A 24,469-nucleotide genomic window follows, 5' to 3' on the forward strand; every position below is an offset into this window, starting at 1 on the left:
ATATTAATTAAGCCCTCTTCCTCCCGCCTCCCCAGTTTATAAACAAAACGGTTATTTCGAGGGAATTGCCAGACGCTTTCTCTCAGAAAAAGGAGTGCTTACTCCACATTACTCAGAGTACGTGATTTCCATAATCCCTCCGAGGTAGAGCTCTGATTAATCATCTCCCAAAAATGTCGCCAGGAGAACGGGGCCCGGCATGCTGGTGAATCTCTCTTCCCCTCTCAGCCCCACCAACTCCCTGGCTCAGACCACAACAGGCATCCTTAATTTTAGTGGGCTGTCCAAGTAGGTCTTTATATTTCAGTAATTTGGGAAATTTCAGCTTCAATGAAAAGACAACTTTCTCATTAAAAACATCCAGTAAATCAGTTGAGTTTCAGAGTTGTGATACCTTACACTATCTACTCCTTATTCTTCCTATATTTGCTTTCTTCCTGTATCTCTTGAATCATCCTCCTTCATCCCTGCAGCGAGCAGGGGCTGCCCATGTTGTCTAACAATAGTCCGTCCATCCATCCATCCATCCATCCATCCATCCATCTTTGTGTCATCTTACTTGAAAAAATACAGACACAAAAGTCAAACACAGAAATAATTTTAAAGTAATCTTTATTATCTATAGCAGAAAGAAATTGCCTGAAGCCCTGTAACCTAGAATGGGACTTGGAAAGGAATGGGATGTGCTGAAGCTTTCAGGTTTTCCCACACAGTGGAACTAGGCTGGAATCAACAGAGAGAAAGGTTTTCTCCACCACATTGATTCCCAGAGGCACCATGATTTCCCACAGATGCCAGTGTGTGAAGGGTACTACAAAATGGGCAGGCCATAATCATCCCAAATCTTAAAACTATCCTTTGCACTATCCATTTCAGTGGTGTGACAAGAGAGAGATGCACTGTCTTTGTAAGACTCAGCTGTTAGACTGGCCAATTAACAATTGCAACACTGAATGACAGAAACTAATAAAAACATCTAGCATGCTGTAGCAGGAACTAAATTACTCATGACAATTTAGGCTAAGTGTTCTGTTAGAAGAAATAAAGGCAACCTTGCCATTGAAAAAATGAATATTTGCATAAATGATTGTAAATGCATTTTCTAAATGAAAGCATTAATAAGTGAAAAAAACCCCTCTCAGCTACATTTAGTTAAAGCTGTCAGAATCCCAAGGCAAGCAACTGCAAGGACTGACTGCTTGGAGTAGGCAGGGAGAGAGAAAATACCAAGGGGTCTAATAGTGAGTTGTTGTGCTGTGATGGGGGGAAAAACAGAAAAAAGGGGAAGAGGAAGATTGCTTTTTTCCCTCACAAAATGTGGAAATATAGGGGTGGGTGAGTATGTACATTCCAGTAAGAATCAGTTGCTTTCATAAGCTGCAACAGAGAAATCTGCAGTTTTTTTGTACACGAGCAGCATGGAGCATGGAATGCTGTGTCCAAACCTTGTAACACAACCTGTCTTGTGTCATGCTTATACAGAGAATCACTGAGATTTGTTTGTTAGTTGTAAACAAAACAGTATTTCCCAAAACAGAAATTATTGCAGTCCATTACAGTAATAATAGGTAATGGGGCACCTAGAAAGAAGGTGCAGTGGGAACATCAGGTCACAGCTGTACCAGGCATTGCCCCACTCCCAGAGTTCGGGCACATTAATGAAACCTTTCTCTTTTGCCACCTGTGCTGTAGACAGGGTCTGTAGGCATGCTCTGCCTGGTCATTGCTCAAGCACCCTGCTCTTCAGATCTTCCAGCACAACTGTTTCAAACTTTGTTAAGCCATTCCTGACCTTTCAGACAGATAGGATAATAAACTTACATGAATATGTTTCTTGCACAAGAAACTCAGTTTATTTTGCTAAGTTTAATACCAAGTTAAATATTTGACCCTTTTGCCTACAGTTGCTAAAACAGGGATTTACCACAGGAGAGTGAGACCACTTCTCACTGTGCTATCAGCAGAATTTACTGCAATGCTTAAGCACTGGGATCACGTGAGTGAGCTGCACTGTCCCCCCCACCCCTTTTCCAGGCTCTCCACACCACATCTATGTCTGAGGCTGTTGCTAAAGTAGCTCTTCTCCTATAGCAGCTAATTTTGGATCAGTTTTTAGCACCTTTCCAAAATCTCAAAGCACAACTATTTAGGAAATCAGGTTTTTGTAGTGAGATTCAGAAATTAACTGTTTTCCTGTGTATCTGAAACAAGAACCTGGCAGATCTATCTAATAGTGCATTCTGAGAGTGACTTACCATGGTGCAAATCAAAGCTCTGTCACCAGTGAACAACAAGGCCTTGCATCTTTCCCTTAAGATTTTAGAGATGACCCCCCTTTTGCCATAGAAGGTATGAGTTCATGTTTTTTAAACCTTCATCAGACTGTTTATATTTTTCCCTGCTAGAAAATGGAATTTTGAATAGGTTTAGGGAATGATTCTTAATATATTGTACAGAAAAGCTATTTCTACAAAGTACAGTCAATTCCATCAGCTTGCTACTGACAAGTTTGATGCTGCAATTTCCTGAGAATGCTCTTTAGGAAAGGTAAGAGGAGGAGTCCAGTTAAAATCCACAACAACTGGCATAATTATTTCTGCAACTGAGTTTAAGAGTCATCTTCCACAGCAAAAGGTAACATTGGCAGCTTTAAAGACACTTTTCCATTGAACATTCAACTGTCAATTTATTTTTTGTTCTTCTAGATAGGAAGTCTGTCAGTCCTCCTATTGGAAGGGTGACAAAAACAGAAGTAGCATTCATTGGCCAAGGACAGTCCTTGCAAGCTGCTAGCCTGAGGTTGCAACCACAGCTTCTCCTACAAAAGCAATTTGAATTTGAATTAATAACATGACAAGGAAATACAGAAATTCACCTTATTTCACAAGCAATTTCAGGCACTGTACTTCTCCCATTCCACATGGAAGTTACCGGCTGAGGCCAGTTACAAGAAGCTGTTGTGCCCCGATGTTTTCCTTTGCAATCTGCAGAACACAAACAGCTCCTGTTATTACTGCTGAGACTCCCTTCTTTTCCAGGTTGCTGCTGTCCTTTCTTCAAGATAGCACCGGCCTTTTCACTTCCTAGCAGCTCATCTGTTTGGGAGCGGAGCGCAAACATGACATTTGCGATAAGGATGTGATTAAGAGGTGCCTTAGTAGTTCATGAGTTCTAGCAGCTTCACAAGATTTGGATAAGGCCTTTGCTGAAGGAAAATCCATTGAGATTTTGAGGACAGCCAGCCTACCCAGGCTTTTCAGTGGTAAAAGCATAGGGACCTGTGTTACAGCAGAGCATTATTGCAGTCTATGTATTAAACTGACATACAGAAATAGCATGTTTTGAGACTTGGTAAGACTTTTTGTAATGCATTAAAACCCCCACACTTGCTTATATTGATCATGAGTATACTGGGATAATGTTTACTCTTGAAGGGAAATATCTTTGTCTACCCAAAGCAATTCTGAAATTTTTTTTCAGTAATTGTTTTAAAAAGTGGGAAGGATGGTCATAATAAATCAGTCTCTTGAGTAAGTAGGGAAAAGTGCATCCTTGTCACATCTTTCAGTGCTCTGAATAAGAGAATTAAAAATGTGTGAATAAAAGCTCATATGCTCATACGACATACAGTTGAGTCAGTAGCTACTAGGGAGATAAATTTAGTATTACTTAATGCTATGATAAACCTTTTTCATTAAACTATTTTATGATAATTCATTGACATAAAGTATAAAAAGCCAAGACCATCTGAGGCTTCAAAATACTTCAGGAGAAACACTGATTATGTTTATTCCCAAATGCTCTGTTTCCTATGCTTTGTGGGAAATGGAGTAGAAAGTAATGATAAAAATTTATTCCACTTTTCTTAAGCTTTATGTAATACTGGTATAGAGTTCCTACATGTCTCTAGGGTCTTGATCAGCAAGACACCTTTAGTCTCTTGCTAAAGTCCATCTCTATTCAAATACCTTTCAATCACTTGCTTAAACGTTATGCTGTATTGAAACCTGAGACAAAGAATGGGTTGAAGTGTTTCTGGACAGGTATAATTTGCTGAGTTGAGACAGGAAACCTACCTTGAAGTCCAAACAAATGACTTGCCTGTTCCAGATACAAATCAGGCATGAATGTTTTCATAGTAAAAACCCTTGCAGAATGTCTTACAGCTCTTTCTTTCTCTAGCTACTGATTTTAACCTCTTCTGTCTCAGTGACTTCAGCCAAATCCCTTCCCTTTACACATTTTGTAAATGTGAGAAGTGAGAGTGAAAACTGCAAGATACTTAATCTTACTATATATGTTAACACACAAGGTGCAAAAATTATATTAAGTTTAAATTTCCCTAAATGTGAAGGAGGCTGTTTGTAGATGGCTAGTATATTTTTAAAAAGAACCCAAAGTACTCTCTAAACCTAAATGTTTCATGGCATTATATTTCTCTGTCTTCTTCTGGCCTTCTGCCCCACCGCTGTAATTTCCTTAACTTATCACCCAATAATAAAACTCTCTGAACAAATCCTGTGCCTGCTATTAAGGAAAATTAAAGCTTAGTACAAATTCTCTGCATTCTTTCTTCTCTTCAGCTGCAGTCCTTGACAGCTTGCATGGTACAAATGAAAGCCTTTAAGCCATCCTACATTAAAAAAAAAAAAAAAGGCAACTCAGAGCTTTGTAATGCTGATAGGTATTAGACAAAGCCAATTTTGAAGAAGAGGGTACTGGGTCCTCCTTTTGAGTAGAAAACCCACTAGTGTAACAAAACAATCATGTGAGCTTAAATATGCACTGTGCTGGTTTGTTCCTTCTGGGTCTTGTGCAAGCCCTTGTAAGGAGAAGGCAGCTTATTCCAGGTCCATTGTGTCCTAGGTCTGTCTGAGACTGCCAGCAGAAGTGAAAATTGTGGGAATACATTTCTCTATGTAACCAGTTGTCCTCTAGCTACTGCATCAGAATCCTCAAGTTCCTGTTATACTTGTTTGATTTTCAAGTTCCAAATTGAGCTGCATTTCAGTCATAATCCCCCGTGGTTTCACCCTTTCTGTGGGAAAAGATCACTTGTGTGCACCCACAATTAAAAATGTTTCAGCATCACAGAACAAAATATTAAGAAATACTAAACTTCCACATCATCAGCTCACTAGCATGAAGAAAGATCAACTCTTTTCCAAGGTAATATTCTTGATACAACTAGAAAAACGAATACAGAAAAGTCAGTGATCATTTGTGAAAACAATCAGCTACCACTGCACCTGTTTTCAGCTACTACATTGTCACATAGTGAAAGAAGAGGAAATTGTGGCAAGTTTGTTAGGAGATGCATGACATACATATTTAAAGGAGAGCATTCATCTCTAAAACTTTCAGTGTTCACTAGTTGGTATGTTTTTATGTAGAGATCTTCTGATAAATAACAACATGTCTTAAAACTCCACAAAACTCTGTTCTTCCTTCAGGAGGGCATCCATTCTGCAAAACACACAAAGCCCTCTGGACCATAACCCAGAAACTATAACCCCAGCTAAGCCAAACACAAATTTGTACTTAGATTTAGGCATAGGAAAGTTTTGTTGGCTTTATTCAACTCGCTTAAAATTAAGCATATGTTTTAACACTTTACTGGATTAGAGCCTATGTCAGCAAAATAAATTTCTTGGGAAGAAGTAATAAAAATGTAGCTTGCAGTGAGGGACAGCAGAGCCATTCACAGTTACAGAAGCTTTAAAACACTAGCTGGTATTTATACATTTAGAAAAGAAATCAGGCGTGAAACAAAACATTTTAGATAGCAAACCAATTAGTCTGCTACAGAATAATTTTTTTTACAATTTTCATTTGAAGAAAAACATTTTTTTGCATCCTTGCACCTTCAAAAGTGAATTGATTTGCACATCAAGGAAAAACAGTTTTTGCAAGCACAAGTTTCAAAAGCAATTTCCCCACTGTTTAGTAACAGCTTGGCTGTTCCAGATATACCATTGCATTCCCTGGAGAAGAGGACCAACAAGAGGCCAAGCTTTTTAAACAGTTTCATTACACACATGCACCTGAATTTGCTCATTCAAGTTCACATAATTACATATACACTATAAATGTCAGCTAACTAATTCTTCTGTGTGCATTGTGCACTGGTGTGTATTTATTTTTTATGCTAAGAATCTTTCTGAATATTTGATGTTGTAGGTCTATCCTTTAAAGAGAACTTACGTCATTCTCAAAACCAGAAGGAATACAATTCTCCCAGACTGTGTCCGTGCTAATTTTAATTTTTCCAGCAAAACCTTTCTGTTGCTAACAACAGTGGGGCAAAGTATGAATTCTAGTGTAGCTATTTGCTTCTTTGGCATTCAAAGCACAGGGCTATCTGTCATCGTGCAGAGCTGCTCTATCTTGTGTGAAGGGCCACACACCCTGCAGGAAACCCAGACCTGGGAGGGGCAGAGCTGGAGTTGCCCTCTCTGTGACGAGGCAACACTTGGATTGAATCAGGCTCTGTCTTGGGTGGGTGATGAGCAAGTCAAGAGTTTATAGGCTGGGTTTAAAGAGCAGACTGGTCAGGGTGGGACTGTGTGGTGCTTGCTGCAGGCCATCTTATCACAGGGAGGAAGTAGGTGAGGCCTTTAACCGACAGCTGGAAGCAGTCACAAAGTCACAGGCATTGGATCTTGTGGGGCACTTCAACCACCCTGACATCTGCTGGAGGAACAGCATGGCAAGGCACAAACAGTCCAGGAGGTTTCTGGAAATTGTTGGCCACAACTTCCTGACACAGGTGGTGAAGGAAAAAACGAGTAATGGTGAGCTGTTCAACCATGTACTACCAAACAGGGAAGGCTTTGTTGCATATGTGAGGGCTGGGGGCAGCCTTGGCTAAAGCCACCATGAGATTCAGTATCTGGCATGGAGGAGGAAGGGCAGCAAGTCAGAATGCAACCCTGCAGTTCAGGAGAGCTGCCTTTCAGTGACCTTCTTGGAAGGATCCTATGGGAACTGGCCCTGCAGGGAAGATGGCCAGTCTATATTCAAGCACTGCTTCCTCCAAGCTCAAGAGCAGTGCATCCCTAAGAGCCAGGATCACAGAATTGTACAAGTTGGAAAAGACCTCTTGGATCATTGAGTCCAACTCTTAACTATCACTTGCAAGTCCAGCATTAAAGCTTGTCCATAAGCAGCAGATCTGCACATTTTTTTGAACTTCAAGGGACAGTGATTCTGTCACTTCCATGGGCAGCCTGTTCAAATCCTTGACCACCCTTTCACTGTAGAAATATTTCCTAATATCCAGTTTAAACCTCCACTGGTGCAATTGAAGCCATTTTCTCTTATGCTATCACTTGTTAGCTGGGAGAAGAGATCAACCCCCCCACCTATCTACAGCCTCATTCAAGGTAGTTGTAAAGTGGGTAAACCTCCATTTCTCCAGACTAAACAACCCCAGCTCCCTCAGCTGCTCCTCATTGGACTTGTGTTCCAGATCCTTCACCAGTTTCATTTGCAGAAGTTGGTGCTTGGGAAGTTTCACCTGACATGAGAAAGAACGTCTATACTATGTGGGTGACTGACCACTGAAACAGATTACCCAGAGGGTTGTGAAGTGTCCCTCCTGGTGGTATTCAAGAAGTGTCTGGACACAATCCTGTGCTATGTGCTCTAGGATGTGTTTCTGTACATTGAGGCACCAGTGGTCACAGCAGGACTCTGCATTAACACTTTGGCACTTTCCAGCAGCAGTGGAGCTGCACCAGCAACCCTCTCACTAATATCCTCACAGAGAAAATGTGTTACACTTCCACAATAAGTGTCATCTACTCCTTTAGCATTGCTTCACACCTGAATCACCAGGCAATGCATGTGCATTGTATTCTGCCTTTTCAAAGGGAAAAATCTTCATTCAGAAGATACCATAATTTGTTTTCAAATTAGATCCTTTACTGATCTTTAGTAGCTCTGTCCTTAGAGCCAGTCTTCCAAAGGTGCAAGGTTGCTGAGTGCACAGCCTGCAGGTGTTTGTGCTCATTCTGCATTGCCAGCTACAGCCCCAGAGCCCATTGAACAGTTTCTGATAGACACGTTTCTAGTTTGGAACTTTTTCAGAAAATAAGTGTCTGGGCTGAAAAGTAGCTAGTAGCTTTACAAAAGGGAAGAATGAAGATGGATCTTCTCTCACCCTTATGACACATGAGGGAATCCACTGGAAACATCAGCCTTGACACACATGAAAAGCAGGTTTCATCACTCCACTCTGAACAAATTCTTGATCTGACTGGATTTTATAACTCAGGATCTGCAATGCTCTTTTCATGTCTTATTCATAAGGCCCACTGCTGAGTAAAGACTTAGTCATGTCCCAGTGCCCTACAGAACAAACAAACATTAAACAGTAAATTTATTGACTTCACAAAACTTATGTGATCACAGATGGTAAGGAAAATAGCTCCAAAGGAAGGTCTTCTGCAGTAATCCTTACAGATACTTATGGGACTCTAATTAATAGGGTTTGTTTAAAAAAAATCCATTCTTCCTACCAATTATGTCAGAGGTTGCTTTTTCTTCAAAATTCACCTCTTCATCAACTCTTCTGAGGTCCTATATGGATTTCTGCAGTGTTGTATACAGATACCATTAATCAGGTTAAAGTTTTTAATAATTTTTGAAACTGCACACTTTTAGTAAACCCCAGTGCCACGTGTTCAGCTGGACATAAGCACTGTAATGCATAATATCATAGAGAAAATATCATGGAGAAAAATGACACATATGAGTCACATCTCAGTTCTGCTGTATGGCTGTCATCTGCTGCTGATGGGCAGGAGACCGGAACGCAAATTGTAATTGTGCAGGTTTTGTGTGGAGACAGGACTGCAAAGGAGCCCTAGCACTCAGCCACACATTGACTGAGAGTGTGGCAGAAAGGAAAGTTTGATTTATTGGCAACAGCAGCAATGCTGGGGCTTAGTCCAGTTGGGCAGGCAAGGTAAGGTGGGCTGAGCTGCAAAAGAAAGCAGCTGCACGGAGCAGGCTAAGGTACAGCACGGCTGGAATGACAGTTCAGGTTCACCAGGAGTTAACTCAGCGTTGTGTGTTTAAAAGAGCTGTAGTAATGGAACTATAAAAACTCCCACCAGTTGAGATCTCAGTTTGGGAGCTTCCTAATGCATTACATATTTCAAAGTTTAATCATCAGCCCTTCTCCAAGCAAAACTCCTACTCATTTCAGTTAATCTTTGCCAGAATTAGTCCCAGTAGTAGGCAATGCTCTGCAGTAAAGCAAAAATAAGTTTCTAATCATACAAATTAAGTTCTGAAATTGTCTCCCAACTGTAATGGTGAGTGAAAACTAGATTTAAAATGTAATTAAATGTAATAAATAGGTATCATTGCAGCATCATAGAACTATGTGCAATGAACCATAGAGATTTATCTGGTTCAATTTCTTAACTACCAAAATCCAATACCTAGTAGTAATCTGAAATTTGTACATGCATTGAACTGTTATTGATTAAAATAATTGTCACTAAATAATTATTTTAGTGAGACCATCATCCTCAGAAAAAAAAGAAAAAGAGAAGATTTAAACCAGTGTTAGTAACATTTTTAATAAGTAATTTTTCACCTTGTTTATAAATACTTGATGCCCAACAGCATAAACAGACTGTTTCTTATTTAGAAAGTATCAGTTTAATTTTTAGGAATAGCATTTCTATCTGGAAATCTTGCTAGTGTACTACACAGAAATTTTTCTTCTGAATAAGGAAGGTCTACAAAGACAATGCATGTATTAAATTGTCAAAGAGTCTGTGCGCTTTTCAGGCAATAAATATTCAAGTAATTAGTATGTTTCAAGTATGATTAGTACTCATAGAAACTTAGGGATTTTAAAAATCTGTAGTTTATATCTATACTAGCTTTTATGCATCAGCTTATATAGGAGAGAAGACACTCCAAAATAAAATAAAATACTCAGAAAAGAGAGTAAATTTTAGTTATTTTTTTGATTATGATTATCTTAACCCTGAAAAAAACCCAAAGGAAGATCACCACAAAATACAAACAGGTGTGGAAAACAGTTAAGAGATGGTGTTACAATGCTGAAGCTGAGACTCATAAGGTATCTGTATAAAGAACAAGTAACACATGTGCTGCACAAGAGGTGACTTTTAAAATATGTAAGTCAAGATGTCCTAAATAATTGGCTTCCTTTTGATTGTTCACCTGTGATAAAACATTAATTTAATTTATCCAACTTTTAGTTTAAGAATGTATAAGTCATTAATTTTGAGTTGTGATTTCATCTAATTTAATCTACAGCCTTTCTCATAACTGCAGTTTAGATAATGCAGCTTCAAAAAAGGAATTACATAGACCACATGGCCATATAACTGGGCAATTTAATTACAAGTGCTCTCTGTTTCTTTGAGGTATGATAAATTATCAAAGAAAATTATATATATGTAGTCACCCTGAAGCAATGTAGTGATGAAAAAAAACACCTGGTATAATTTCTGAGTGGAATCCAATAGAAATGTTGTAAAAGGGAGAAGAAAAAATTGTAGCACAGTGTGTAATTTTTTGCTGAAATGAAAGAACATGCCACCCTCAATGATGCAATAAAATAATAGTGTGCAATGTAAAAATGCCATGCATTGCAATAAAGGAGTTGGCTTGTAGATAGTACACCTACGTTTCCTGTAAGGTGATGTGTATTGAAATTGTCTCTCTCAGATCAAGAATACTGGGAAGCAGTGCCTTTTATTCATACGGATTTTGAAACTGCAATAATTTGATAAAATTTTCGAGGAAAAAATGTGTGTATCACACTGGAAAGTACTTTTAGCTGTATTGTGGTGGAATGACTTCTAGGCACTGAAATTAGGCTGAAAATAGCTATTGAAGTGTAGCAGAGTTGCCATATCCATATCAGATTACCTCTTCTTCAGATAATCCAGTGCTCTGCCTCTAAATATGCAGACCAGATAATCATTGTGTTAAAATGTACTCTTAAAATATTTTTCTGAGCAAAGCTTCAGTGTCACTGTAACGTAGCAAGCAGAGATGCCTTCTGTTTTGGTTACCTGGCTATGTATTAAGTTCATAAAACTTTTAAGTTTGGTACTTACAGGGAAATATCAGTGGTTAAAAAGCCCATCGTGTTTAAGAAACTAGTTATGCATATTAAGAGGCCTCATTACTGTGTGTTTTAAACAAATAATAAACTTTACACAGTCCACAAAAGTCAGCAGTGCTGTGAGCACTAATTCCTGGTTTAGTGCTTGGTAGGAAAGCGTTTCAAATGTAAATCTGAAGGGTCTTAGTCCTTGCCCTTGTGGAGCTGACTAGTGTAAATTGTAGTGAGGTCTTCTGTTCATGGCTTTACTACAGGTGTTACTGGGCAAAATTGTTCAGAGCATCATCCCAGCTCCAATGCTATTCCAGATCACCCTGTGCAAGCAGGAGCTCTTCCATCTGCCTTCTAACAACCTATGCAGAAGATGAGGCAGGAGCACAAAGCTGCAGCAAGTACCAAGCAGCAGTTTGTGGCGCACGGCTGGCTCTGCAGCCCATCTCAAAAAAGAGCCCCCAATAATCAGGATAATTTTATGAGCAGGGTTCTTTCATGTCTCTACTCAATACACAGTACCTGGACTATGGTGGCAACAGATGCCTTAAAGATACCTCTCTTAAGAGTGATCAACAGATACTGAAAGCTTTATCATGTGTCTTTAATCACATTGCATAATGCACAGCAATTACTTGCATGTGATCTAAAGCAAGTACTGTTTGTAATTCCTTCCCTGGCAAGGTAAAGGGGGCATTATCAAGTGTTTACGGTAAAAACAAATAAGATGTAAGCAAGAAGTTTCTGTCAGGTGTAGTGTTTGAAATACTGCTAATAAAGTAATGTATTGAGGATTGTAATTCCTAGCGTTTTAACGCAGTAGGAAGATGCCTACATTTAAAGTATTTACTTATTCCTGTGATAAGAAAAGTAAGTGCCATGCACCTAACATAGCATGCACATAGGACAGCACAGCAACAAACTGATTTGTTACAAACAGATCTTACATGTAAAAACACCTCCCCAAAACCACAAATATCAGCAGAACTAACCTGGGCAAAGGCTGGGTCCTTCCCCCTGCTGCAAAATGGGCTCTTTAAAACTCATGAAGAAAACCTGATCTGAATGTAAGCACACTGGGAGCATGAAGCTATTGGCTTTTGGCATGCATACAGCACATAATAACCTGGAAACACAGAATCCCCTCACCTTAACATCAGCAAAAGCTGGGAAGTAGGTCAAATGTGCTGCTGCAATATTTCAAATTACATAACAGTTCCATTACATGAACACTTCTCTTCCATGACACTCTCAAAGTAACATTTCTCCCTCCTACTAGAAAAAAAATTACAACTATTACTAGAATTCCTTTCATTTCCAATATGTGGAAAACAAAATAAATTATATATTCTACTCATGTTTATTTCTACTAGTGTATGTTCCCTTGACTAAGTTTCAGAAATTTGAGATTGAAATTTATCAACCAACAACTGTCCTTGTTATTTGTGCTTCTGTGTTTCCCTTTAAAACTCAAAACTGTTGCCTTTTAATTGTGTGGATTTTTTCTTGTTATTAACAGATTCTTTAAAACATTTGTACTAAGGACCAGTTCTTGCTCATGACTCACATTAATTTGTTTCAGTTCTTTGTTTCGCAAGTGCCTGGCTGATCCCTGTTCTCATCTTTGTGAAATAATCCTTTTCTAAAACAGGAAGAACTTCAGAGTAAGCAATCTCATATTAGGCTTCACAAAAAAAAAAGTCAGCAAAATACAGAAAGTAATCTTGCCCTGCTCAGCACTGGCTCAAGTGAACCTTTCTAAACAGTGAGTGCTACAAAAGCATTGCAAGAGCTGGGGTCGTTCAAACAGCTCCACCTTTGGAGATATCTACAAAGAACTTATGGTACAAACACATCAGAAATGCCATAGGGTATAGTTCATCCCTTAGGGAATAAATGAAACTACTTCTCTAAGTCCCTCTCCAGGCCTATTTCTATTACATGTAATTCAGGTATACAATAAAACTGTGTACTTAAAATGCAAATATTCGTATTAGTTTATCATAACTTTTACCCTTGTGATCATCTCCTTTTTCTCTGTAAAACATTACCATGTTAGATATGTGCAAAAAACACTGTCCAATGTAAACAGAAAAAAAAATCTGCATTCTTACTTTGTTCTATGATTCACAAAAGGTTATACCCCTATTGTCTACATTTTCCTTCAGAGTAACAGATGATAAAGGAAAGTCACCTCCTTTTGAGGTATTTTTTGGTATTATAAGTGATCATCTGAGGCATTATCAGTAAAAAGACTGGTCAACAGGTATTCTAGTCTATTAAAAAAGGATTGAAAAGGATCTCCTGGGTCACCAGAGCAGCCTTTCAGCCTACAGTTTATCAATCTTCAATATGTTTGCAAATTTCTGTCTTAAAATGCTACTTCCATCATACTGGGTGGGCAGCTGTTCTCCTTTCCTCTGATGTTTCAACATTTCTAAAGTTTTCAAAGTATATTTGTTGAGGGCAGTTTGTGCTACTTGATTCCTGTGCCAGCATTGACTTTTATGTTAAATATCAACTTTCTGTCCACCAGAGAGGGAGATAGCAATCCTAATCTCTCTTTGGTTTAAGGTTAATATTTTTTTTTTTTGCCTCTTCTTTAGCTGGTCCCTTAGCCACGTTTTGGTTTTTTCCTACAAATTTTCAACTTTAATACATTAATTTTTTTTCCTTTATGTGTTTTTTTGACATCCAAAGCACTTCAGTCTAATGCTTTACTTGTCAACAAGAAGAACTTGACCAGGTAAAGATGTATGCCTCATCACTATCATATAATCTATTCCTAAAGTGTATGTTGGATCTTATTTTAAATTTTTCTCAGTATCTTTGGTTATACTTCATTGAATATTTACAAGTGGAGATCTGATCAATGGATTCAACTGTTAACATACATTGTACTCTTGCTTCATCCTAATAATCGGAACATATTTGCTATTTATGCCCTTTCCTTACTATCTGATCAAGTCACAGCCTCTCATTCAAAATCTTTGCTTCTAGATTCCATTTCATGTGCTAGTTCTTCAAATTTAGTGATTATCTTATTGTATTATCTCTGCCCCACCCTTCAAATGAGCATCTTCACGTCTTTAAACTTTTCTGCTATGTTAGGTGTTCTCATTTTCATTTCTCAGTGTTAAACACCCTTTTCCTTAAATTGAATATTTCTCAGTAGCTCAGAGCTAATACAATTTTTTACCTCTACTTTTACTTCCTTTACTTGTTTCCATGCACTGTCTCTCCTCAAATTGTTGGTTATTGGCACTTATTTAAACCAGTGGACACCAGCTACACTTTATGCAATAGCCTACAGGACTCACCAGAAAGGAACCAACTAGCACGTGGAGTGTTCCTCAGCCAGGGAGGGTCCAAGTCATTCCTACATGCCTGCTCTGATCACCCATGTCACTACAGAAAATTCTCATGCAGGACCTCCTGCATCCCACCTGGTACCTGAGTTACTGCATAGTTCAGATATAAAACCCTTCTTCTTGGCACCCAAAGTGGAAGGAGGAAGAAAGAGTTTGTGTTTAGAGCCCACTGTCAGGGGTTTTGGCAGAGGTGATGCCTGGGCTGTAGCCCCCAGGCAGGTAGTGCATTTCACCCTGAGGCAGAGCAGTTCCACAGCACCGGCTGCTGTACCAGCTCCTTGTGGATCAGATGCACAGAAGTGCATGTTCCAAGATGAGATTCACAGCAAATCCTGAATGAATGACAAATCTCAATCCCATTCACAGTTCAGTGCCAGCTGATAGTGGGAGAGAGAGAACACCACAAAATTACTTCTTCAGCAGCAATTTACAGATAAAACTTGAATCCAGCCAAAGTTTAAGAGAAGCTTTATAGCTGTGGACTTTTCTAACTACTCCAAACTCCCTAACCTGTGCAGCTTGCCTGTCTGTAAAGGAGCAGTAACACCCCAGCAGAGTTTATGTAACTGCTACTCAATATTGCATTAAGCTTCCTCCGTCTGACGTGTAAAACTTCCACCTGCTCAGTCACCCAAGTCCTGACTTGAACTAATGACTTTTGATACTACTGGGCTATATTTGCTCCCAGCAGGCTGATAACAAAGTGTACAGAGGATTGCCTGATCCAATTTATGCTACAGTCTGAGATAATAATTATTTTACACTGGCTGTTATTGCCTAGCAGCAGAATCAGTTTAAGTTTGTTGCTCTCTAGAGAAGAAGGAAAATGCAAATGCAGTGAGAAATCTATGTGCTGTGGTATTTTAAAATGTCAGAGAGCCACTACTGTATCATTAGCTATAATTTTAAGCTTTGACAATGCTGTCAATGATCCTTGGTATTTTGTCATCACTGTACTATTTGAAAAAATCTGTTTCTCTCCATTGGCAGCTTCTTTAATCTCTGTGGTTGGCAGTGTTATTTGTTTTTCTCTCTAAAGGAAATTCTAGAACTACTAGTAATAAAAAGAGTATCGTTATGAAAAATACAGGATTCTCCCTCCTCAAATACATCTCTCTTTCACTGTTTAAAAATTAAGACTTACAATGTAAATGAGCACTGCTCCCTCCCCCTCTCAATTTGTTCCAAAGGTAGCAGGAGCTTTTAAAATCTGTTTCTCCCTAGACTTACCACTGATATAATTCTGAGTCACTGTGAAAAGTTTCCTTCTGCCCACTCCCATCTTTTCTGCACAGAGATGTCCTCACAAATCTCTTGTTATCAGGCAGTGCTGAGAGTAGAGCAACTGTGGAGTCTCAAAATGCCAGCAAAGATGGTCAAGTTTGCAGTGGTAAAGTACAGGAACAAACGAAACATTGTAACATGCTTTAAAGATTCAATCTGCATTTGAGCATTTTCTGTGCTTGATCCACACATAATAAGTATTAAATAAGCCAGCAAGTACCAAATAAGTCTGTGTAATCCTTTAGAGCAGAATAAAGCAGCTCACAAGCTTTCTGTTTAAGCCATTGTAAGGCCCTGGTTACCAGGGAGGCTCCAAAGCTTCTGAATTTGGCAATTTTTGTAATCACTGTTATGCTTATTTAATCTTCCATTCTCTTATTTGATCTTTAATCTATGATCTAATCTCCCCTGCCCCTCCCTTAATGCATGTGCTGATCCTGCTGCTGTATGCAGAGTCAGCTTTCTGGATGTTCCCTCAAAACATACAGCGCAGCTCACCTTGCCATGTGCAGATAGCTTTATCTGCTCCAAAACCACTTGTATCTAAAGAGAAATGAAGAAAGAAAGAGGTCCATTCACCTTGCTAGAAGCTGGTCACTGGAAATCCATACCAGCAGATCCACAGACCAGAAAATCTTCTGAAAAGTGGATCTGGCTCTGCTGTGCTGAATTCAGTGTATCCACGTGAAATCAAACCTCTCAGATGACCAGGGATGAACCAGGTGAATTCAGGTTGAGGTTATGAGGAAGCAGCAGTGGAGAAGCTCAGCTGCACCAGTGGCAGCCACCCTGAGCAGGTAACTAGAAAATTAGCAGAACTAGAAAATTAGAAATGCCCAGACCTCATTAGGTGTGTTTTGTGGATGGCTCATTAAATTCCATTTCAGTAAAGTTTTACACTTTTCCTTTTTGATGTGGCTCTGCATCAAAGGAGCTTCATTTTTTACTTGGTCTAGGAACGGCAGAAGAGAGGTGGGGTAGAATGTGGCAGTACCACCTTGGCTTCTCCTGCCTCCCAGGTCATTTACTGGTGTGCACTCAGTGGGGATTTCAGCCACAGGTGGTGCCACAAAGTGCATGGCCCAGTCCCCAGTGAGTACCCCAAACTCAGTTCTTCCAGGGAGCAACTGGATACTTCAATTCTGATCCACAGCTAAATGAGTAACCAAAAGAACAGGCATAAATCTTGCAGGCAGCTTTAAGCCCATCCTTGGCACCTTGACTGCAGTGTGAAAATTTCCAAGAAAATGCAGAAGACAGAAATTCAGGGAAAATGAGAAGGCGTCCTGCAGAAAATTACACAAAGTCACATGCCTGAGTGCTAGATTTCATCATCAGGGTTCCAATTTAGATTACAAGTTTTGTGATACTTTAGGTAACCCCACAATCTGCTATTCCCAAAATTCTCCTGCCCAAGTTCTCAGGAAGCATATGAACAACAGGCACATAGGATTAAAACAAGGAGTGTGTAATGAAATGCCAACTTATTCTGTTGACATTAGTAAGGGCTTCATAAGGAAAGATTTTATCTTGTCAGAAGAAGAGTTTTGTGCCCAGGTTACTTCTAAACTGTAGCATATATCAATGTCCCATACAGAATGGTGTATTGGGACTGATGGTGTCTGTCTGGCCAGAATGAGTATTTAAGAGAGAAAACCAGAAATGTATCAATGTGGAAGAAAAGGACTGTGGAATAAGAAAGATAGTTTGCTTTCCATTTCTAGAGACACAATGAAACCTAGTGCTTTGCATTAACTATGCTCTCAATAGCTTAAAAAGATTAGGAGCAGGGCATTCTCTGTGTGCACGCGACCTTTTCAGCAGCTTGGCAAATAAAATAAATAAAAAGAATAAGCCAGCCCCAGAGGTGGGTTTATATTTAAGCACAAAGTTTACATTCAAGTTTCTAGGACAAGAGTTGGAACAATGTGATGTAAGCTTGGATCTTTTAATTAAGATCAAATTGCATAGTATTTTTAGACTTTAAAACAACATGTTTTGACCCAAAATACAGTTCAAGTTTTCTCCTGGACTTATTGTGAATTATTAGCACTTGACATTCTGTAAACCAGGTCTGGCACAGACTTCAATGGACATAAACCCAGAGTCAGAGGGGGGCTGCTGGGTTGGGTTTTTTCTCTTTTCAGTAAACACAAATTTATAATGTGCCAAAAATTCTACAGATCCCTTCAGTCCAAAGTCAAGGGGGAGGCTTTCAAAACATTCTAGGCTTTTTTATTTGACCCACCTCATAGCTTTTTGTGTAGGCATTCCTTCCCAGCAAATAGCACAAGAGCTAGCATGCTGAACAAATAAATACAAAAAGGTTACTGAGTGCATAACACTTTCCCTCTGAGCAGCCTCCCTCTACCTTGCTGCACACTGCAGGTTTGAATTCCAAGTGTAATTTAATTCCCACAAAACAAACCAGACAAGGCCTGCAAGGATTTAGAAAAAATATTATTGAGTCATAGCAACTTGTTTCATGTGTGAGCTTACTGAAGATATAAAAGCTCCAGAAATAACTTCTGCTTGTTGGAACCTTCTTTTAGACCTCACCTTAACATTCACAAGGTGCTCCTGCCCATCTTGACCCCTCCACAAGCAAAGATTAAGAGGTTACTCATGGAAACACCAAGTTCATCTTCTTATGAGATTTTTCTGACTTCAGTAAGTTTCTAATAAATGTACCTAGCCCTAGTGGCATCTTGTTTAGTACTCTTTTTTGAAACCTGAGGCAAACATGACTTAATAAGGCAAATAGTCCCGTGCAGTAAGGTATTGTAAGGTTTTTCCTTAATCTTAAATATGTAAGGCAGACTTTGCCACTTTAAAAGTGAAAAAACCAAACAGTTCTCAAAAAAAGTTGCTTTTTGCAAGCATACATCATGCTTCACTTACAGTGTTACAAAACCACGCCTCCCAGTCTCAAAAACCAAACTCACTTTTTTCATAACTTGCCATCTTTGAAGCAGGTAAACACATCCAAGGAATTAAAGCTACTTGCCACTTAGCCCTAGCGGACTGGTTCACTGTGGTAGAAAGAGGAACCTTTGTGCCACAAAAGTGATTACTTTAGGGCTCCTAAGGACTACACCAGCAGTCTTCAGCTCAAAAAAGTGAGAGAAAGAGAAGCATCATTAGCACAGTGTTTCACAGCACCATATCCATAGACAAGGCTCACAGCCAGTCCCAGCCCAAAGATAAGTGGTGATCCTAAGCAGGCTGTGCACTGTCAGGCAGCAAAAGCCACTTCCTTGTGTACATGCCTGGAGCCCTGTCCCAGCTTGCACAGGAAGGGAGGTGAATGGGTTAAACCTCTATTTCCACTTCTTCTTGACAAGGCTACATGAAGGATGAAGGTCTTAATGAAGCTTTTCTAAGGTTTTATGTCAGATCTTGGCTTCTTTTTTTTTTTTTTTTTTTTTTTTTTTTTCACAAATAGTATTCAATCTTTGGAAAATATATTTTTATAGAGATTAAAACATGCATGGTTAGAAGACTCTGACCTAGATTTAAAGGTTTCATGTGGAATTGATAAAAGCAGACTCTTATTGAATTTTCTTCTCTCTATGAAAGTGACATTAGAGATTCACATCTTCACATATGGATGTGAAGATGTGTCAAAGATTCTTTACCTACTACTTAAAGTACATTCACTATCTCCTCTTTCTCCATGTGAGGCTGCTGTCTCATCCTGTCTGCTTGTTTGGATGGGGGACATCATTGACAGGGCAGGGATGACTGGCAGAGGAAATTCTCTATTGCAGCAGTCACACAATGTGACATGTCCAGTGACTGCCTTGGAGAGAGTGGCTGTATGCTCATGAAATCCTTAGTGGTTAGGGTTTGTTGTTAGATTTTCCCACGAAACCAGAACTGAAAGAAGACACAGTTAGAAAGAACCTTTTTAACTTGGCCTTACAATCCTGAAATTCAGTATTTCTCTGGGACTTGGAAAGAATTAGTAATATGTCAGATGGTACAGGTATATAAAAAAAATCTACTCTTTTAATTATCTCTGTATTCACTCCTAAACTGTAGATTTTCAGAATAAAGACTGGTAGGGACCTATCACAGTGCAGCACAGGCATTTAGAAGAAGTGGTATTGTTGCTTAAGGGATAAGGATGTATCTTAATGATGTGAGATTTTAACCCATTTTCTGCCTGTCAGTAAATGTAAATACTGCCACTAGTGTCTTGGGACAGATTTCTCATTTCCTTTGCTGTATTAATGTTGTTCAATGATTTCTCACATTACTTTCTCTACACTGATTTTCGGTTTCATTTCTTATCTGACCTTATGTGTTCCCAAGGCTTGAGCTGCCATTCTTCCTTTAAACAACAAAAATACTAATTTTATTTTCATTTCCCACTCTCTCTCCATTTGTCTTCTACTCTCAACCCCATTTCTTCCCACTGTGTTTTCTACTTCCCATTTCTCGGTCTCAGTTCCTGGCCTTTGTTTCCACCTCATCCCAGTCTGTAATCTTGATTTCTGTTCCTTCTCTCACCCTTTACTTTCACAGCCTCTCTTCTTGATTTTGCCTCAGCACTGTGTCATTTCAGCTAGCCTGCTAAGCTCTCCGAGGATACATACATATACATACATAAAAATATATATATACATACACATATATATCTAAATATTTATACACACACATATATAACACACACATATATATACACACACATATATATGTACATATATATATATGCACACACACTTTGCTGCCTAAGCAATTGCCATTGGCTGTCTTGGGTTTCCCCCCATTCTCCACGACAATTTCAACTCACCAGTCACTTTAGGACTCAGAAATGTGCTAAGGAGGCTGGTTCTGAACGTGCCTATAATAAACAAAGTCTTTCAACTTTTCCCCTTTCCACAGTCTGCTGCTTTTGCCTGTCAGAACTGTCTTTTAATCCATGAGTCTGCAGAAAAACCTGCTCCCTGATCTGCTGTACTGTGCTGGTAGAAGTCCCTCCTCAAGTGGTACCTGTACATGATAACCACATTCAAAGAAATGGGTGAGAAGCACAAATTTTCTCCCCAGCTGAGATGTTCTGGGGTTGCTGATCCCTGCAAACTAAGCACTAGCTATGAAATAATCTGGTCCGTAGTTCACATCGGTTCTTGTTGTCTCTCTAAAATGATCCAAGTCATCTATTTGGGCTTGTCCTCTTGCTGCTTCACTGTATCTCCAAGCCCTGGACTCCTTGGAGAGGCTCTGTTGTGCCTGGCTGCAGTGGGAACATCCCCATTGCTATGGCTACAAATGCCCCTTGCTATCTTGTCTCCACGTTCATCTCAGCTATTCAGAAATGAAGGCCCCAAGAAGAATGAGCAGGCCCCAAATCAATCCTTTGAGCTCAGTGTAAATACAGCCTGGTGGGAGAGAGCGCTGGATCTAGTCCTTAATCAGGCAGCGAGCACAGTAGCGTGGCTAAGTATAGAAGCCACTTAGTTTACAGTACAGTGACCCAATAATTATGCAAGATAATACTGTATGCACTTAGCTGGCCTGTACCATTCAGAGCACTTGCCAATAACACACGAGCATATTTCATTATCTCCTTCCCCAGCTCAGGGCTCTCTATAAACAGTTTGTTTTCTCCCCAGATTGCTGGAGCTATGGCCCAGAGCACTGTCTAGGTATATTTAACCCCGCGGCTCATTCCAACATGCTTCTTTAAAAGAAGATCATATTGTTTTTCCTGCTTTCCATTTTTGTAAGCCTAGGCTTTGGCTGGAGGGTACTCTACATATCTGGCTGTAAATAGACTGCTTGGAGCCAAGCAATGCGGTGCCTTGACTAATTTCAACATTCACTTAAGCTAAATTATTTATGATACTCTCTGCACAGGCTTTTCTGTGTTGTTGTTGTTTTAATGTCGTAATCTCAGCCAGAATAAAGGGATAATTTGCATGCGTTTTCAGCTACTGCAGTAGCTAACACATGGCTCTGAAAACTGAAGCCAACTACAATATATTCAAAGTTTGAACTGAGTGGCCAGAGAAGGGAAATCTTGACGTGCCACTAAATCATGTTCCTAATGGTGAGAAAGCTTAACGTTTTTACTTAACAGCTGAAACAACACCAGAAACATTTTCCAATGATACAGTTATTCACTTGTATCAAGAGCTCATCACCTTTGCTGCAAGAACGTAAATCAGGAGGATGTTAAGCTGTGAATGGTCTATTTTCACCTCTATGCTGATATTACGAGTCCAAGTTCATCGCCAGCAGAGCATGTCTCCATCGTCATGAGAATGTAAAGCACCACGCAGGCAGAAGGAAGAAATACAACTGTGCTTTTCAGGAGCCTCTGAGTTTCCAGCAGACACAAGGCATAAGAGATAAGAAAGAGAATAAAAGTTAGGAGGGAGCTCACAGCAAAGAGGTACCTCCTTCTCCACCAGCTGGTGGCTTGCCAAAGAAAACAACAGAAGTGGGGATTAGAGTTTGCAAGGTTGCACATTATAGGAGAGCTACCTATTCCCTGCCTTTTCTCCTCTGAAAAGCTGCCATGTGAGGAGAAACATTCCTTTTATTATTTATGGGGACAGCCACTCTTGTTTATTATGCTCATGTTACTATGCTACATGCCAAGTACAGGCACTCTTTTTCACAGAGAGGTTTTTCTTTGTACAGAGGGGGAAAAATAAAGGAAACATAACACACCCCCTCCCCACTCCCTGTTTGTAGGATTGGTGAGGAAATTAAAGTCAGGGCAGTTAAAAGAGGTCTTTCTACAGAGTTGTGATTTTGCTTAGAAAGGTGGCAGCAGCAGAGCACTGCAGTGGCCTGACACCATCGTGCTCTAGGGGATTAGCAGATCTGCTTCGAGAGCATTTCTGTTTGCCCCAGCACTGCCCAGGCAATCACATCCCTTAACAGCCCAAGGAGTGAACTCACAGCAGAAGAAACAACCTATAATCTGAACATCAGTATTTGTACAGCTTGTAGGAGGTGGATATTTTCCCTCCCACTGGGTTTGGAACAATGTTGATAGGAAAGAAAGAAAAACAAGTTTATTCCTCTCCCCCTTTATATTTTTTCAAGGCAGCTGAAGGACAGCTGACCTATTTTCTGAGCCGAGCAACAGAGCAGGCTCCCCAGCACCTGATCACTTCTTTGTGCCTGTCCCCTGAAGCATGTTGAATACTGAAAGGCCTGGCCCTGGTCAGGCATTGCAAAGGAGGAAACCCTCAACTGCACTTGGACTGCGGCCTTCGTGCTGAATGCAGGCAAGGATTTGAAACAATCCACTGAATGCAAAGTAAATCCCAAGGCAAAGGGAAGGGAAACTAGGCAACAGTACTTTCTGTGGTAGATGGCAGTGGATTTATTGCCTGGCAGTTCACAAACTGCCTACAGCTGGGGGAAATTGCTAGTTCAATTATCCTATGTTTAATGTGATTACTGGTACTGGTTCAGAGGCTTAATTTCATTCCTTTGAATTCCTCTCCACGAACAAAAACAAAACAATCAAACAGAAAAAAGGTGCAATAAAAGATCTTCAAAAATACAGAATATAAAATGCATTTTTCAAACCAGGAAACTTCATTTATCCTGTCTTCAGGGTTTTTCTTATTTTTAACCAAATTATACACAGAAGGATCTTATTCTGAAGAAAATATCTGCCAGGTAAGAAAGAAGGAGAGTTCTTCCTCCTTTCCCAATGGGGCCTTTAAAGATAACACTGACAGATGCTCTTTGAGTTTGGAATCTAGGAATTAAATATTTAGATATGGCAGCAAGATAATCTATTTGCAGGGGCCATGTAAAAACCTGACTTAGCTGGATTGTGAGGAGGTACAGCTCTCCCCAGCTAGAAGACTGTGCTAGAAATGAAGCTCCAGACTTCAGCATAGCAGCTCCCACACAGAAGCTTGGTTCTGCCAGGAAAGGATAACAGAGCAAACACACGAAAAGAACAAAACGACTCCAATCTCACACATAATTTTTCAGATTTTAGGCTTAAAATACAGGATAGGCCACTTAGTTCTGTTTCAGAAACTGTGTAATGCTTCACAGTGGCCTTAGAATAAGGTGCTGATCAAATATTTTGCTGTTTATCAGCAACATAAATGCCATGTGACAACAGCAATACTTCAGGTAGAACCTTTTCTTTATTGGACATGATCTGAGACACAGGAGAATTCCCAAGAGCCAAAAGAAACACACCATAAAGAAATGCATTCCAACAAATCACATTTTTCATGCTACAAGGCCACTATATAACAACTGTAAACAAACTGTAAGTTTAACAGACCAATTCACCCTTGTTTGCAATAGATGGCTGAGCTTACTTGGATTTCATCCTTCAAATAGTATCAATAGTTGTTGTGAACAATGTATTTTATGCCTTCTCAAGGCAGGTTATTGAATCAAAAAGCATAACTTTCCATGCTCTTCCAGAGCTGCTGTGGTGAATTTGCAGATATGGTTTCTTTCACAGAAAGAACATGGATGTTCTATTTTTTGTTTTTCTTGTGAAACAGCAGGAATCACTGCTTTTTTAGAAACAAAACATCTGATATATGGCAATGCAATACAGCTCTCCCCAAGCCCACTGCAGAATGTTGTTTTCTTGCTGATTTTCTTACCTGTTAAAAACTTTTTGTCGCTGAGACTGTCCATTTGACTTCATTTACATCTCACTCTGCAACTATTGCATTATTTAAACATTTATAAT

At 39.5% G+C, this 24,469-nt stretch overlaps 1 long non-coding RNA gene across 1 annotated transcript; it reads right to left on the bottom strand.

Annotated features, from left to right (window-relative positions):
• Positions 1 to 631: 631 nt before the first annotated feature.
• On the bottom strand, positions 632 to 12,480 carry LOC141728544 (uncharacterized). Its single transcript, XR_012579586.1, has 3 exons — positions 12,106 to 12,480; positions 8,165 to 8,352; positions 632 to 2,818 (listed from the first exon to the last, which is right to left on the bottom strand). It is a non-coding gene; the product is annotated as an uncharacterized LOC141728544 (long non-coding RNA).
• Between the last annotated feature and the right edge of the window lie 11,989 nt (positions 12,481 to 24,469).

The sequence above is a fragment of the Zonotrichia albicollis genome, chromosome 3 (genome assembly GCF_047830755.1).
Source record: "Zonotrichia albicollis isolate bZonAlb1 chromosome 3, bZonAlb1.hap1, whole genome shotgun sequence".
In the NCBI taxonomy this organism is placed as follows: Eukaryota; Metazoa; Chordata; class Aves; order Passeriformes; family Passerellidae; genus Zonotrichia; species Zonotrichia albicollis.